A 4,976-nucleotide genomic window follows, 5' to 3' on the forward strand; every position below is an offset into this window, starting at 1 on the left:
TGAGCCGATTTACCGAGCGCCATGATTGATTGACGGTTCCCCACGTCGGAGCGTCTTCGGGGAAAATACCCCAAATAGAATTGTCAAATCATTTTCACCTGTCCAAATTGATGCGCACGAGAGAAAATTGTACGATGCACCGATCTGAAAATTCTTTATAGACGTGCACTTTACCAAATAAAAATAACTATTTTTGTATAAATTTGTTTAATTTTACTAATCGCTGGGCAAATAATCGAAAATATTGTCCTGCAACGCTCTTGTAGTGTTAGCTTTAGAAGGATGCTGATGCTCTAATTTATTGCTTATCTAATAATAATAATAATAATAGTCTTTATTGAGAATTGAGATACGTGATATAGATAATACCCGGTATACAAAACTAAAATCTTACCTTTTTGAGAATACAATGTATAACGAGAGAACCCGTAGTAAAGAAAAATAAAATATAAACAAAAGAAAAGGAAAGTAAGTAATTATAGAGATAATTCTGTGACGAAAAACCCAATCAGCACTTTAGTGTTCTTTGGAAACAGTTTTAAAGATGATAAGGCAAAGAAATGTCTATGCCGATTTATAGTATATTATGTAACAAGTGCGGTAAACTACAATCGATTCACTAATTTATTTGTCACGAGCGAAGCGAGTGCTGAATAAACGAGTGAGATAAAGAGTTCACCAAACGTGTTGCATACTATACTTTTTCTACGACCGTCACGAAAAAATCACATTTTAAAAAAATAATTTTAAAGATAATAATAGATTATCTTTCAAACAAAATATTTACTAGTTAACCTATTTGTTTATCTTTCCGATCGGCTCTGCTATTGTGGTCTCTTTTTAACTGTGTACGATAGACAGAGAGAGATATATTATTGGATATGTCATATAAACAACAGAATAAACACAATTTTAACATTTTTAATTTTATAAACTTGGGAAAAACCTTATTTTGCATATAATTGTTAAAAAAACAAATGTTTTGGGACATATTCGGCAACGTAGAAGCAATTTGAAATACTAAATAGCAAAAAAAACAATTTCAGCTTCTTTCAAAAATTGTTTTATGAAACACTCGCTCCGCTGTGCTCCGCTCGGGTCAAATTCCGTTTACCGCACTTGTTGCATATTATACTATAAACTAACAGTTTTTTTATACGTCATATAAAACATAATTTTAGATTTCTAGCTATTGTAAGGAGACCACTATAACATAATCGAACAAAGACTCTAGGAAACTGGTGTAAATTATTATTTAGAATATTCCGCAAGGTATAATAACGTGTCTGTTTAACCTTTTCTTGATTGCATGGTTAAAATTTTTGTAAACAACAAGGGAGAGATGATTTATAGATATGTTTACACTAAATGGAATGAGGAAAAAGTTCATCCAATAATAAATATGCAGGTCTCAGATTTGTGATTAATTTTTTTCATATTATATTTTGGACATCCCTCATCGAGTTTGACATTCTGGACAATCTGGACTTATCGATTCTGTTTCCGTTTCATTCCTCCGAGGTTTACTTTTACTGTAAAAAAATTGTGGATATATTAATCAATACTTAATGGAGATGAGGAACATCGGATTCATTCTCGATGAAATACCACATACAAAAGATCATTAGCCAATGTAACAAATTAGGTGGACTTAAGGACTTCTTTAACCCTGAAACCCTCATACCTCTCTGTGACGCATTTGTTTACATACGGTAAGCTATAATTTACATATTAGAGGTGTCGAAAGGGTCCAAAACAAATTTATGGAGTACCTTGCTATTAAAAAGCACAAACATCAAAATGATACCATAACAATGATTGAGAGGAGTATTAATAAATCACAAACAGTGTATTGTATAATTAACGATGAAATTAATATTAAAAGGAAGGAAACAGCCTAAAAACTAAAAAAAAAAGGTTTAATGACTACTTTATAGAATCTCCCACTGAAATAGCTGGAGTAAAGGATTAAAAAATTTAGTGACACCAACAAACCCTACCCTAAATGGGTAATAGGGAGACACCCAGCAGATTCGCCCCCACCGAGTTATAATTTGCCTAACATCTTATTTGGGGAAACGGATGCAGAGTTGCGGGTATTCAAAAAGGGTATTCTTGGGGCCGACCATTTTTCTAATTTGAAAATATTGATCCAACTATAATTATTTGGAGATGATATGGTTCTTGTTGTGACAGATTCTGATGTTGACCAGAAGACTGCTTGCACCTGATTGTGCAAGCAAAATGCAGTCCTATATTGATGAGAATGACCCTTGAATCTAACAAAAACAGAGGAAATCCTTTTTTTATATAGAAAACGAACAGGAATATCTTAATAACAGACTGTGGTTCTATTCGGCAGACTAGAGTAGTAAAATCTGCCTTGGTAAAGTCGCATCAAATCAGTTACCAACAAAATGAAAAACTACTCTTTTATGTTGTGGACACTGCGAATTTCTGTAAATAAAGGAGTTAGCACACACCATCCTATGGTATTCTCACAGTGTGCACATTGAGCCGATAGTGAATCACAAGAATCATTTAAAAAGAGTACCTTTTGCACAGTTATATTACTAGAGTAACTAGCGAGTTTTAAAACATGGGTGGACTAGTACCATGAGAAGCAGCTATAAAATGCCTATAAAAAATTACACTTGCCCCAGTGTATAAGTAGTGTGAGTGAAGGATATTTTATATTTTTTCTTATTATGAATTGTTTCTGTATTGTATTTGTTTGTAGATTTTTATAATATCCAACTCTTTAACTTCTTTTTAAGGTTTGGGAAAAAAAACGTCAAAAAGTTGTGCAAATAAAAGTAAGCTATTTGCACGATATGTTTTTATGTATACAGGGTGCTGCAGACTTTTTGTAATGCACCCTGTATATATTATGCGCTTAATAAAAACCTCTAAAAATCTGCAAATTTCTGGTACATTATGTCCCATGCCCAAATCCAATGGTTTTCACATATAAATAGCTTTTAACATAAAATAATCTCACCAAAAAACAAAATGTTTGCTTATAACTGACAGTGACAGTTACAGAATGTAACTTTTGCTAAATCTCTAACTGGTAACTGTCATTTTGTTTTTTGGCACTTCACAGCCACCTAAGATATAAATTATAAATTCTAAAATATTATCTTATTTTCTTATGTTGCTTTTATATTAAAAGCGCATATGTCTTAAAAACTTGGATGTAGGACATATTATACAAGAAATGATTTTGTATAATATATAATGTGTTCCATTAAAATATATATACTCCCTGCATACACAGTCAAGCTTGGTTAAAACATACCAGCCAGGAACTTCATAATAACGTTATATCAAAAGTGAGTCAGAAAAGAATTAAAAACATATGCTTAGATTTTTATTTTTGTTAATTCTTATTAACGAAAGCTTAAACGGTATAATAAAAGATTTGTTTTGTTTTAAAAAGGAAACATAATTTTAAAATACGTATAAATAAACGTATGTATTTTGTGTGGTAAGTACATTGCACATGCAAAAACAAAAATTTAATCAAAAACTATTTTGTAAAAAAGTTTATAAGAATAATTTGCTGTAAATAGGTCTCTATTTCCAGAGATGTGATTAAAATACGATCTTCTCTATTACTTCTACTTATTAAAAATCGTTTTCCATTTTGGAGCCCCGTTACGGTGATATCAAAAGATGGAGACGTTACTTCCGGCACTTTTCCTTTGTATTCGTCATCTTCATCACTACTTTCAAAGGTTGACACTCGTAGTTTGTATGAGAAGGAAGTAATAACTGTGTATCTATTGAATGCTCGAAAAGAATATAACAGTTGGTTCGTAATAGTCTATAAAAATGTTTCTTGCAAATAGCTAGGCTATTTAATATATAAACAATAAATATATAAGAGTAGTCTGTTATATGTGATGCACATGGCGTTTGAGTTCAGTGGTTTCCTCATACACACACACACAAACACTCGCCTGGATAAATTCATTCCGGGGCCTTTATTCTCATCCCCGTCATTGTCTTCTGCGAGTTTTATGTGGTTCACGTAATATAACGTCGGATTCGTGACCATATTTTTTCTCACCGCGCGGAAAAATGCTGGACACGCACTCGGATGCTGACGGCACGCACCGCAGTCGCCGCAACCACCTTTCCCTTAGGCGTCTCATTCGGACGTGAGACGGACTACAGTTTTTCTTTTATCGATATATCCGTGAAAAGTTAATCGCGAAGTGGCAGATTGATCTGTCCTGTGCCTTCTACAGTGTATCCCACTGCACCGGGTATTCTATTTTGACCCAAATATCCCCATAAAAATAAATCATTTTGGCGAATATCTGTATGGATGGTAATAGACCAAGTGCCAAACCAATATGGCGATTTTAATCTGCACAAAAAGCTAAAGGAGACTGCCGGTACATACATAAAAATGAGACCGGCGATAACAGCCAACAATAACAACCAGTTGGCCGTCGACAGCAAAGAGAAGATCAAGGTTTGGGAAAAGTATAGAGCAAATCTTTTTGAAGAAGACAGACCCCCAGTTGACTAAAGCGGAGATTGAGAAAGCTCAACGTAATTCAAAAAATAACAAAGCGACTGGCCCGGATGACATTCCTTCAGAAGGGCTTCAACTCCCCGATGAAGGAGGCATCACAGTACTGCATACAAGATACACAATCCTTAATAATACAGACCGCACGGAATGGAGAAATGGATATGCATCAAAAGAAGAAGAACTGCTTCAAGTGTAAGGTGTTTTAATTTAATGACTCGGGCGGAGATAGACTTACGGCTCTGTAAACAAGACAGTTAATAACCGATGATTTTTAAGCCGCCGGATGGTGATGTGACAATGCCAGGCATCGGTCTGTGTGCGTAGGATTTCTGTAAACAAAACGTCTGATTTCCCACAGACAAGAATATCTAAGAATGGGAGATTACTATTAGTTTCCAAGTGAATGAAAATGTATATTACAGTGTAT

At 34.0% G+C, this 4,976-nt stretch overlaps 1 protein-coding gene across 2 annotated transcripts in view; it reads left to right on the plus strand.

Annotated features, from left to right (window-relative positions):
• LOC132696812 (ATP-dependent Clp protease proteolytic subunit-like) overlaps positions 1–161 on the plus strand; it is a 2,055-nt gene extending 1,894 nt beyond the window's left edge. For both annotated transcript variants that reach the window (XM_060661860.1, XM_060661861.1), the window contains exon 2: positions 1–161. This exon is cut by the window's left edge. The gene's annotated coding sequence lies outside the window, so the exon portion shown is untranslated.
• Positions 162–4,976: the final 4,815 nt, after the last annotated feature.

The sequence above is a fragment of the Cylas formicarius genome, unplaced genomic scaffold, assembly GCF_029955315.1.
Source record: "Cylas formicarius isolate icCylForm1 unplaced genomic scaffold, icCylForm1.1 PGA_scaffold_1__22_contigs__length_36826433, whole genome shotgun sequence".
Lineage (NCBI taxonomy): Eukaryota > Metazoa > Arthropoda > Insecta > Coleoptera > Brentidae > Cylas > Cylas formicarius.